This window comes from Trachypithecus francoisi, unplaced genomic scaffold, assembly GCF_009764315.1.
Source record: "Trachypithecus francoisi isolate TF-2019V2 unplaced genomic scaffold, Tfra_2.0 Contig01665, whole genome shotgun sequence".
Taxonomy (NCBI): Eukaryota; Metazoa; Chordata; class Mammalia; order Primates; family Cercopithecidae; genus Trachypithecus; species Trachypithecus francoisi.
In genome coordinates, this window is record NW_022681447.1 from 505,073 (window position 1) to 517,921 (window position 12,849).

Here is a 12,849-nt window from a genome sequence, read left to right on the forward strand (position 1 = left end):
CCACTTTCCCTTTATCTGCTCTGCTTTAAGCAGAAGCTGTAACCTGAGCACAAGGTCCCAGAGGACCTTTGATCCTCCCAGCCAACACCAACTGTCTGACATTACTGCACAGTCTGCTAGGCTGGGACAAGCTGGCCACAGCCCCCTCTTCCCCAAGCCTGGCACCATCCTGGGGCCTGGCTGGCTCCTGCAGAGGCCCCTCCTCCCCCATGGCCCATTTCCATCCCTGCCCTAAATTGGCTTCTTCCCCCAGCTACTCTCACACACTGACTCACACGTAAGTTATTCCATTAAGTACAAAGAACGGAATACATCAAATACCAGTGGCTCTGCTTCTAGAGAGCACACCCCAAATGCATTTTAAATCTGTGGATCCCCCTCAAGGGAATTCCAGTTAAAAAAGAACTTGGGTCAGCAGCCTCGGGCCTGTGTGGCTAACAAGCTTCTGTTTTCTCTGTTGTTTGGCTGGCCTGAAGGGTTCCTTTGTTTGGGGAGTGGGAGGATGTGGTGCCCTAATGAGGCCAGGGTGTGGAATTGGGGCTCACACAGAGCTGTCCTTTAGAACTGAGCTCTCCAGACAGGAGAATAAGTTGGGGAGTTTGCGAGTTTGTTGGTCTTTAAAGAACACAGAAGGTTTCAAAAAGAGGAAAACAAAATGCAGTGTGGTATTCTGGATCAGATCATGAGCAGAAAAAGGACATTAGTGGAAAAACTGGAGAAATCCAAATTAACATCTGGAGTTCAGTTAATAGTACTATATCAATGTTAACTTTTTCGTTTTGGCCTGTGTACAATGGTTATGTAAGATGTGAACTGCCAGGCATGGTGGCTCACGCCTGTAATCCCAGCACTTTGGGAGACCGAGGCAGGTGGATCACCTCAGGTCAGGAGTTTGAGACCAGCCTGGCCAAACTTGGTGAAACCCCCATCTCTACTAAAAAGACAAAAATTAGCTGGGCGTGGTGACAGGCGCCTGTAATCCCAGCTACTCAGGAGGCTGAGGCAGGAGAATTGCTTGAACCCAGGAGGCGGAGGTTGCAGTAAGCTGGGGTCGCACCACTGTACTCCAGCCTGGGTGATAGGGTGATACTCCATCTCAAAAAAAAAAAAAAAGAAAAAAAAAGAAAAAAAGCCGGGCGCAGCAGCTCACTCCTGTAATCCCAGCAGTTTGGGAGGCCAAGGCGGGCAGATCACAATGTCAGGAGTTCAAGACGAGCCAGGCCAACATTGTGAAACCCCGTCTCTACTAAAAATGTAAAAATTATCCGGTGTGGTGGCAGACGCCTGTAGTCCCAGCTACTTGGGAGACTAAGGCTGGAGAATTGATTGAATCTGGGAGGCAGAGGTTGTGGTGAGCTGAGATTGCGCCACTGCACTCCAGCCTGGGAAACAGAGCGAGACTCCATCTCAAAAAAAAAAAAAAAAAGTGAACATTAGCAGAAACGGCAAGAAGAGCAAGTGGGAACTCTGTTCTATCTTTGCAGTTCTTCAGTAAATCTAAAATTATTCCAAAATAAAATATTTATTAATTAAAAAAAGAATAAGAGAATAAAGTGACCCAGCATCTAATTTAACTTGACACTTTCACCAGCACTCTTCTTTATACTTCTTAGCCCAGGGTCTTTAGCCTTCACCTAAAAATCAGGAGGGTGGGCTGCATCCAACACTCTGGACCATCTATTGTGGAGGCCAGGGTCTTCTTTGCCCTGTGACCCTCTACCTGAGGATGGATCAGGGTCCAAGGCCAGGCTTACCAGGAAGACCTGGGTCATGTGGTTGGCAGTATTGCTACCTCCTGTCTGCACACTGTGGGGCTAGTCACCCCACTAGGCTTCATTTACTTCCTATTAGAGAGAGAACCTACTTGGGGGCGGGGGGGGGATGGTAGGGTTAAATGAGGTAATGTCTGTCAAGAGCCTGGCTCAAACCAAATAAGCAATTCTCTCTTCTGTTTCTCCATTTTTTTGGTGAGAGGACTGACAGCCATTTCCTTGAAGACTTGAGACCAGTGGTTCAGTGGTCGCTTTGAGAGCAAGAAACTGCCCATAAGGAGCTTGCAACAACACCGTGGCCCCTCCTCCCTCATGCCCCACTTCCTGGGGTCCAGGAAATGTGAACTTATGGGGAATCTTTTTACTAGATGGTCTCTAAGACCTCTTGGAGTTTTAACATTTGGATTCTTTTGTTTTTTGTTTTTGTTTTTGTTTTTTTTTTTTTTGAGACGGAGTCTCGCTCTGCCGCCCAGGCTGGAGTGCAGTGGCCGGATCTCAGCTCACTGCAAGCTCCGCCTCCCGGTTCACGCCATTCTCCTGCCTCAGCCTCCCGAGTAGCTGGGACTACAGGCGCCCGCCACGTCGCCCGGCTAGTTTTTTTGTATTTTTAGTAGAGACGGGGTTTCACCATGTTAGCCAGGATGGTCTTGATCTTCTGACCTCGTGATCCGCCCGTCTCGGCCTCCCAAGTGCTGGGATTACAGCTTGAGCCACCGCGCCCGCCAACATTTGGATTCTTAAGGAAATTGTGGTGTGGCTGCTCCTTTACCCTGCAGGTGGGGCAACCCAAGTTTGGGGGCTTCCTTCTGGAAGCATGGAGGTCTTCCTGGCTCAGTAACCCAGAAATCCGAAAAGCTAGAGCTCCCAGGTTATTGAATCTGATGGGTGTAACTTGTGGATGACTGTTTACCTGTAGGTGGCAGTGGTGACACGGGAATGGGAGAGGAGGGCGTTGCAAGGGGAGGGCGCTGGCAGAGCTCCTTTCAGAAGAGCTGTAGTAAGGATAGAAGTAACAGCAAGGAAAGGTCTTCTGTATTAGAGGCTCTGTCAGGTGTTTTCTGTATTATTTAGTCTCCTTTAACAGTCACTGTGTGAGAGAGTGCTATTATTGCAGCATTTTACAGAAGTCCAAAAGGCTTGGAGAGGTCAGGTTATTGCCTGGAGTCACACAGTAACTGGCGGAACTAGAACTCACCAGAATCTGAGTTCACACTGCCTGTTCCTAGACTCCATTATGATGCATATTTCTCCTACTTCTAAGTCTGAAGGGAGAACCGGGGACAGCTGGGAACCCAGCTGTCATCTCACCAGACTGCCCAGTGCCTGTCACCCGGTGGCCTCGAAAGGATTTACAGTCATCATTTTACTTCTAAAGGGCCCTCATCAGCATAAGGTCAGGCCTTCTCGACATGAAGATGTCCTGCCTCCAAGCAGCTTCCAGTTTAGGTTGGGGGCCAAGAAGGTACTTATGACTCATTAAGCCGGTAAGATTTGAAAAAGTTCTCAGAACATTAGAATGGTGTTGAAGGCTCAGTCCTTGTGTGAACTGTACCATCAGGTGCTGGAGCCCATCAGATGGCCTCTCTTGTGGGCGGCAGCAAAGAAGACTCTGGAGAGGACATTGGATGGGAGCTAGATATGGGCAGATAGGCTGGAGAGAAGGCTTTCCAGACTGGAGAAGTCTGAGGTGACTTTCTCGGGGCTTGCAAAGACCTGCGGATCCTGATATGGTTCCTGTTTTTACCCTCTTGCAATTTTTTATGGAATAAGGACTCAAAGGGGTCTTCTCTTCAGCTTTGTTTGCTCTCATGGTGTATGGCTGTGTTTTGTAAAACTATATATAGGCACAACAATACTGCCTTTCATCACTTCTATTCAACATGGTATTGGAAATTGTAGCCAGAGCAGTTAGGGAAGAAAAAGAAATAAAAGGCATCTAAATGGGAAAGGAAGGAATAAAATTATCTCTGTCCCCTGATGACATGACTTTACATGTAGAAAACCTTGAAGACACCACACACACACACACACACACACACACACACACAAAACTCCTAGAACAAATATCATAAATTTACCAAAGCTGCAGGTTACAAAATCAACATTCAAAAATCAGTTGTGTTTCTTTTATACACATTAACAATGAACAATCTGAAAAGAAAATTAAGAAAACAATTCCATTTACACTAGCCTCTAAAAGAATAAAATACCTAGGAATTAACCAAGCCAGCAAAAAATTGTGCACTGAAAACTGTAAAACATTGCTGAAGGAAATTAAAGAAGACATAAATATATGGAAAAACATCCTGGCTGGGCGCGGTGGCTCAAGCCTGTAATCCCAGCACTTTGGGAGGCCGAGACGGGCGGATCACGAGGTCAGGAGATCGAGACCATCCTGGCTAACATGGTGAAACCCCGTCTCTACTAAAAAATACAAAAAACTAGCTAGGCGAGGTGGCGGGCACCTGTAGTCCCAGCTACTCAGGAGGCTGAGGCAGGAGAATGGTGTAAACCCGGGAGGCGGAGCTTGCAGTGAGCTGAGATCCGGCCACTGCACTCCAGCCTGGGTGACAGAGCAGGACTCCGTCTCAAAAAAAAAAAAAAAAAAAAAAAAAACCCAAAACATCATGCGTTCATAGATGGGAAGACAGTTTTTTTTTTAAGGCAGTCTCATTCTGTTGCCCAGGTTGGAGTACAGTGGCACAATTACAACTCACTGCAGCCTTGACCTCCCGGGCTCAAGTGATCGTCCCACCTTAGCCTCCTGAGTAGATGAAATGACAGGCGCAAGCCACCACTCCTGGCTAATTTTTAAATTTTTTGTAGAGACAGGGTCTCCTTATGTTGCCCAGGCTGTTCATAAACTCCTGAGCTCACGCAGTCTTCCCACCTTGGCCTCCCAAAGTGAAGGGATTTACAGGCATGAGCTACCACGCCTAGCCTGGGAAGCTGATATTTTTAAGATGACAGTACTACCCGAAGTGATCTACAGATGTAATGAAATCCCAGTTAAAATTGCAGTGAAGCTGGGCATGGTGGCATGCACATGTATTCCCAGCTACTTGGAAGGCTAAGATGGGAGATTTGCTTGAGCCCAGGAGTTTGACTCCAGAATGGGCAACATAGCAAGACCCTGTCTCTGAAAAAAAAAGGCCAGTGGCATTTTTTTTCAGAAATAGAAAATCCATCCTAAAATTCACATGAAATCTCAAGGGACCCCAAATAGCCAAACAACCTTTATTTATTTTAATTTTTTTAATAATAATTATTATTATTTTTTGAGATGGAGTCTCACTCTGTCGCCCAGGCTGGAGTGCAGTGACGTGATTTTGGCTCATTTTGCAACCTCTGCCTCCCAGGTTCGAGTGATTCTCCTGGCTCAGCCTCCCAAGCACCTGGGACAACAGGTGTGTGCCACCACACCCAGCTCTTTTTTTTTTTTTTAGACAGAGTCTCGCTCTGTCGCCCAGACTGGAGTACAGTGGCGCGAACTCGGCTCACTGCAACCTCCACCTGCTGGGTTCAAGCAACTCTCCTGCCTCAGCCTCCCGAGTAGCTGAGACTACAGGTGTGTGCCACTACACCCAGCTAATTTTTATATTTTTAGTAGAGATGAGGTTTTACCATGTTGGTTGGCCAGGAAGGTCTCCATCTCTTTACCTCATGATCCACCTGCTTCGGCCTCCCAGAATGCTAGGATTACAGGTGTGAGCCACCACACCTGACTAATTTTTGTATTTTTAGTAGAGACAGGGTTTCACTGTGTTGACCAGACTGGTCTAAAACTCCTGACCTCATGTGATCCTCCCACCTCGGCCTCCCCAGGTGTTGGGATTACAGGTGTGAGCCACCGTGCCTGGCCCTAAACAACCTTTGAAAGGAACAAAGTTGGAGGACTCACACTTCCTGATTTCAAAACTTACTTCAAAACTATAATAATCACGACATTGTGGTATTGGAATAAGGAAAGACATATGGACCAATGGAATAAAGTAGAGAACTCAGAAATAAACTCTCCCATATATGGTCAATTGATTTTCAACAAGGGTGCCAAAACTATTTAGAGGGGAAAGGACAGTCTTTTCAACAAATGGTGCTTGGAAAACTGAATATCCACATGCAAAAGAATGAAGTTGGACCCTTGTCTCATACCATATGCAAAAATGAACTCCAAACAGACCGAAGACCTACACATAAGAGGGAAGGGAAAACTATAAAAATCTTAAAATAGGCTGGGCGCAGTGGCTCACACCTGTAATCCTAGCACTTTGGGAGGCCAAGGCGGGCAGATCATGAGGTCAGGAGATCGAGACCATCCTGGCTAACACAGTGAAACCCCGTCTCTACTAAAAATACAAAAAATTAGCCTGGCATGGTAGCGGATGCCTGCGGTCTCAGCTACTCAGGAGGCTGAGGCAGGAGAATGACATGAACCTGGGAGGCAGAACTTGCAGTGAGCCAAGATTGCGCCACTACACTCCAGCCTGGGTAACAAGAGCAAGACTCCATCTCAAAAAAATATCTTAAAACAAAAAGTGGAAATCATGCCGTTGGATTTAGCAAAGATTTCTGAAACATGACACCAAAACCACAGGCAACAAAAGAAAAGATAGATAAATGGGACAATCCGAATTTAAAACTTTTGTGCATTAAGGGATACTATCAAGAGAGCAAAAAGACAACAATAAAATAGGAGGGATTAATATTCAGAATATGTAAAGAACTCTTACAGCTTAACAACCAAAAGAAAAAAAATACTACTCAGTTTAAAAATGGGACCAGGCATTGTGCCTCATGCCTGTAATCCTAGCACTTTGGGGGGTCAAGGCAAGAGGATCATTTGAGGCCAGGAGTTCAAGACCAGCCTGGGTAACATAGCAAGACCCCATCTCTACATAAATTTAAAAAAAAAAATTAGCTAGGTGTGGTGGTGCATGCCTGAAGTCCCAGCTACTTGGGAGGCTGAGGTGGGAGGATTGCTTGAGACCAGGACTTCAAGATTGCAGTGAGCTACGATGCTGTGATTTGGCCACTGCACTCCATTCTAGGTGACAAAGTGAGATCCTGTCTCTTAAAAAAAGGGGTGGGGGGGCAAAAAAATTGAATAGATATGTCTCCAAAGAAGATATACTATGGCCAAAAAGGACATGAAAAAATGCTCAACATCAGTAGTCATTAGAGAAATACAAAACAAAACCACAGTGGGATAGCACTTCACACCTGGTAAGCCAGGATCCCATCATTGAATTGGTGGTACCAATATTTGATCCTAGTTCTGTCTCTAAAGACTGGGCATTTGCGTGATATAGTCTCACCTGCTGGCAAAGCCTGAGCTTGGATCTGCAGTTAGTATCTTGGAGGAATTCTGAAACTGCCCCATCCTAACTCTCAGTTCGTGAAAGGATACCATCACCACTATTTTAATAAAAGTTTCATACAATCCACGTTTCTGCTCATACTCGGATAATAACATAGAAGACCTCTGTACAGGCTGGAAGTATCCTTGTTTTACTGGATGCAGTTATGGTGAAGTGACACTTGTTTTTGATGTAACATACTAGATAGAACTCACACATCCAAACAAAAGCTATACTTTACAAGCAGTGACAGCACACTCCAAAAATATAGCTGTTGCTCAAAACATTTGTGCAACAGTCTTCTGTCTGCATTAAAAAGCCTCATTGTTTTATTTACTGCTCTTTTTAAATTTTTTTACCTGTAAAAGATATATCCCTAACCTTTTCTCTTTATTCATCACACTTGGCACTTAAAGACTTTTGACCACCCAGGTGCCTCCAAGCCCCTGCTCTGAGAAAGCAACCCCACCTGCAAATAGTAAGAATCTGACTTCAGATGAATGCAATACACAGGCAGAGGACTGGGCAGGGGCTTGGAGGCTCTTGAGATTTGGAGAAATCTAACCAAAGTTAGTCCTCAGATGGCACCAGGCTGGCAGATACCAAAGCAGTATTTGATACTTGTCTACAAGGTGGGGAAAGTGGAGGAGGAGAGGAAGGGATGAGAATGCATGTCAGCAATGGTTAAGAGCCAGATAGGCCCCAGAGATGCCCTACCCGCTCCCTGCCCTTTTCATGCATGGGGAAAAGAGAGTAAAAGTCATAAAGCCAGCAAGGAGCAGACCTGGGACTATCAGGGAAATCAGAGCCCCCTGAGGGAGGGCAGGCAGGGCTGGGAAGAATGGAGGTGGTGACAGGCACCATCCGTTTAGTCTAGAGAAGAAAAGACTGAGGGCAGAGGCTCCAGGAAGGTTAAGGGCGAGGACACAATGTAGCCACTGAGACAGCAGTGTCCTCTGTCACCCTATGGCTTATCCAGAGGCAGAATGAGCCCCAGGTGTGCTGGGAGCCTGCAGCGGTGAAATGGTGCCTGCCTCCTGCCCGTGCTCTTCCTGCAGCTGTCTCTGAACACCCCTCCTCTTCAAGGTGTCCACTCCCAGAAGAATGACTCACCACCTGGGTCACACACAGTAGGGGCATGTCTGCAGCCATAAATCCAGCAGCCTCCTCAGGAGGAGACTTATCCTGATGGAAGCAGCTCTGCCTGCGGGCCTGGGCTTGCTGCTCTTTTGAGCCAGGAATGGGAGAGGACAGCTGGCCAGGGGGTAGTCGTCTCTCCCCGTCACAGAACTCAAGCTGTGCCACAGACTCTCATGGAGAAGAAAGTACGGAGATTGCACTTTAGTAGGGCCACAAGGGATACAGTCTTGGGAGGCTTAATAGAGGAAATATTAAATCAATGAAACCTCATTTCCAAGTTCGGTTTAGCAGCAGAATCCATTAACCTTATATTCACCCTCTCCTTTCCTCTTATGATACTGGGGAAGGGTTCAAAGGCATGATAACTTATCCTCAGGGTCAGCGCATTCTATTCAATTACTGGGATGCGAGTTTTCAAGCTGAAAGATATATACTCATTTTGATTATAAAGAACCAACCCAAAAAGAATGCTTCTTTCTTTTCATTTTGCAGAAAATGCCACACAAACACAACCATGGGTATTTAGCTCTACTGAAACAGATGAGGGAAGTAAGGCTGACAGAGGAGCTCAAATCAGTTCTGATTTTTCTCTTCATAAAATAATTTCCAGCTAATCAAGAGCAAAGTTGGATCTGATTGCCTCTGGAACTAAGGCCACTCAATGTGGGCTCCCTCACTCAGTCCTGTCCCCAGGCCAGAGGAAAGCAAAGTTCAGTCTCATTTATTTTGTCACCTAAATTGTCAAAACCTAAAATAAAACCTGGTGCAACAGCAGAAACAGAGTGCTCTAGGGAGCAGTGGGGCAAGTCATTCCCACCAGCCAGCCCTCTGGACGGATAATTGAAAAGTGCTGACCTCTCTGGTGTTATGCTAATGGCCAAGGACTGGGCTGGGAAAGAGGCTGGGTAGGGCGGGCCAGGCTGGGCTGGACTGGACAGGGCAGGGCAGGCCTGAGCTCGGGTAATCAGATACAGCTCCCATTAAATCTTCAGTGCGAGAGCAGCATAGCATCCTGATGCCGTTGCCATGGCATTTTCTCTCACCTGGGGTAGAACCCAGGCCAGGATGCCTTGAAGCCTTGACACTGACAGCAGTGATAGTGCTGGCTCTGAGCATGGTTTTTCTGCCCGCCCACCCTCCCATGCTCTCTGAAACCTAAGGCAGCCCTATTTGGAGGAGCCTCGCAATCCAGCGGCTTGGCTTTTTGGCTGCCGCTTTCTGCACTTTGATGTTAAATATAGTGACTTCAGAAGCAGCCAACACCAGAAGGCAAAAGAGGACTGGTTTTAGCATTTTGCATTCAGCAACATCCTTTTGGTGAGAATGGAGGAGAAAACAGCCAAATGATCTGCCTCCCCAACCATCAAGAGTGTTGGGGGCTGGGCACGGTGGCTCGTGCCTGTAATCCCAGCACTTTGGGAGACTGAGGCTGGTGGATCACCTGAGGTCAGGAGTTCGAGACCAGTCTGGCCAACATGCCAAAACCCATCTCTACTAAAAATACGAAAATTAGCGAGGCATGGTGGCACATGCCTGTAATCCCAGCTACTGAGGAGGCTGAGACAGGAGATTTGCTTGAACCCAGGAGGCAAACGTTGCAGTGAGCCGAGATCATGCCACTGCACTCCAGCATGCACAATGGAGCAAGACTCTGTCTCAAATAATCATCATTGTCATCATCATCATCGTCATCATCATCATCCCTGAATCCCACCCCATACCATTCAAAGTAGAACCTCTGGGGCATGAGGCTCAGGTATTGGTGCGCTCCAGAAGCTCCCCAGGTGGTTCTCATGTGCAGCCAGGGCTGAGATCCGCAGTGTAGAGGAAGGGATGCTAATTCAGTCATTCATCTGATGTAAATGCATTGCATTGCTGCCAAGTGCTGGGCACTAGGGACCCAGTGGAAGGCAAGACAGACCTAGTCCCTGCCCTCCCGGAGCTCACAGCCCAGAGGGGGAAGGGAGTCAAGTGACCCTGGCTCTGGTTCTGGCTCTACCACTGAGGATCCTGAGCCCCGAGACCTTTCCCTTTGCTTCTGCAGGCCCCGGGTTTCCTATCAAAGGAGACTACAGACCCAAATGATCTCTGATCCCTACCCTGCTACTCCCTTACCCAACAGTCCATTGACCTGTGTGTAATTTTTCTGTCTTTTTTGGTGGTGGTTTTTAAAATACACATAACATTAAATTTATCATTTTAACCATTAAACAAAAAGTTTTTTAAGAGACAGGGTCTTATTCTGTCGCCCAGGCTGGAATGCAGTGGCTCAGTCATATCTCACTGCAGCCTCAAACTCCTGGACTTAAGCAATCTTCCTGCCTCAGCCTCATTAGTAGTTAGTACCACAGGTACAAGCCAGTATACCCAGCTAATTTTTAAATTTTTCGTAGAAACAATGTCTTGCTATGTTGCCCAGGCTGTTCTCAAACCCTGGATTCAAGTAACCCTCCTGCCTCAGCCTCCCAAAGTTCTGAGATTACAGGTGTGAGCCATCTTGCCTAGCCCATTTTAACCATTTTAAAGTTCAGTGGCATTAAGTATGTTCGCATTGTGTGCAACCATCCACACCCATGTCCAGAACTCTTTCATTTTCCCCAAACTGAAATTCTGTGTTCATTAAACAATAACTCCTCATTCCCCCGGACCCCCCAACAGCCTCTGGCAACCACCATTCTGCTTTCTGTCTTTAAATTTGACTATTCTAGGTACCTGATATAAGTGGAATCATCTCATATTTGTCTTGGTGAATGGCTTATTTCACTTAGCACAAGGCCTTCAAGGTTCAGCCATTTTGTGCATGCAATAGGATTTCCTTCCTTTTTAAGGCTGAATAATATTCCATTTTATGTATACCCATTTGGCTTATCCATTCATTAGTTGATGGACACAGGCTGTTTACAAATCTTTTGACTGTTGTGACTATTGCTGCTATGAACATGACTCTGCAAATATCTCCTCAAGGCCCTGCTTTCAGTTCTTTTGGGTATACACTCAGAAGTGAAATTGCTAGATCATAGGGTAATTCTGTGTTTTGTTTGTTTGTTTTGTTTTTGAGATGGAGTCTTGCTCTGTCGCCCAGGCTGGAGTGCAGTGGCGCGATCTCGGCTCACTGCAAGCTCCACCTCCCAGGTTCACGCCATTCTCCTGCCCCAGCCTCCTGAGTAGCTGGGACTACAGGTGCCCGCCACCAAGCCCGGCTAATTTTTTATACTTTTTTTAGTAGAGACTAGGTTTCACCATGTTAGCCAGGATGGTCTTGATCTTCTGACCTGGTGATCCATCCGTCTCGGTCTCCCAAAGTGCTGGGATTACAGGCATGAGCCACTGCGCCTTGCCGGGTAATTCTATGTTTTAACTACCATCCTGTTTTCCATAGCAGCTGTACTATTTTACATTCTCATCAAAAGTGTAAAAGGGTTCCAATTTATCTATATCCTTGCCAACACTTGTTATTTTCTACTTTTTTGATAGGAGCCATCCTAATGGGTGTGAGGTGATGTTTCATTGTGGTTTTGACTTGCACTTCCCTAATGCTTAGTGATGTTGAACCTCTTTGCATATACCTGTTAGCCATTGGTATATCTTCTTTGGAGAAATGTCGTTCAAGTCCTTTCCCATTTTTTAATTGGATAGTTTGGGGTTTTTTGTTGTTAAGTTATAGGAGTTACTTACATCTTCTGGATATTAACCCCTTATCATATATATAATTTTGCAAATATTTTCTTCCTTTGCAGGTTGCCTTTTCACTGTGTTGTGTCCTTTGATGCCTAGAAGTTTTTATTTTGATGTAGTTCAAAATGTTTCTTTCGTTGCCTGTGCTTTTGGTGTCATATCCATGAGATGATTGCCGAATCTAGTGTCATGAAGCTTTTTCACTATGTTTTCTTCTAGGCATTTTTTAGTTTGAGCTCACATTTATGTCTTTGATCCATTTGGAGTAAATTTTTGTATATGTTGTAAGATAAAGGGCCCAAGTTCATTCTTTTGCATGTGGCAATCCAATTTTCACAGCACCATTTGTTGAAAATACTGTCCTTTCCTCACTGAATGGTCAGAAAGTCATTTTGTGGATGAAATAAAATAATGTACATGAAGCACCCAACACCATACCTACAGTGGCTTGATAACCGATGGTCCTTTCTTTATCCCCCTTATCTGAAATGTAGTTTTTAACTACAGCAATTGATTTTTAATAATCCCAATAGCAAATACCTGTATAGCACTGTGTGCCAGGCTCTGTTCTAAGTGTTTCATGTATATCAACTCATTTAATTTTCATAACATATATCAGGTAAGTACTATTGTTTTCACTAGCTTTGGCACCTAGAAGTTAAGTAATTTACCCAAGACCACACAACTAGTAAGTAGTAAGTTTGGTAGGTAGTTTGGCTCCAGACTCTATGGGTTCATAAACCTAATATCCTCATGTTTGGGGTGATTTTTGATGGCTTAGGCCTGTCATAAGCTTTCCAGTCTAGAGTTTGGTGAATGAAGAACCTAGTTATAACTCCAGGCTTCAGGCCAGGACCTTTCCCGGGTGTTCTCTTGTGATAATAGCACTCCTAGAATGGCTCTGT

The 12,849-nt window shown here is 45.7% G+C and overlaps 1 protein-coding gene across 17 annotated transcripts in view; it reads left to right on the forward strand.

Moving 5' to 3' along the window:
- Positions 1–12,849, forward strand: part of TOM1L2 (target of myb1 like 2 membrane trafficking protein) — a 133,731-nt gene that overhangs the window by 55,300 nt on the left and 65,582 nt on the right. The window contains exon 1 of one of the 17 annotated variants that reach the window (XM_033196603.1): positions 3,035–3,256. The exons of 15 other annotated variants lie outside the window; for them this stretch is intronic. The gene's annotated coding sequence lies outside the window, so the exon portion shown is untranslated. Of the gene's footprint in view, positions 1–3,034; positions 3,257–12,849 lie in introns of those variants that run through there. One more of the 17 variants, XM_033196612.1, reaches the window with a different exon arrangement.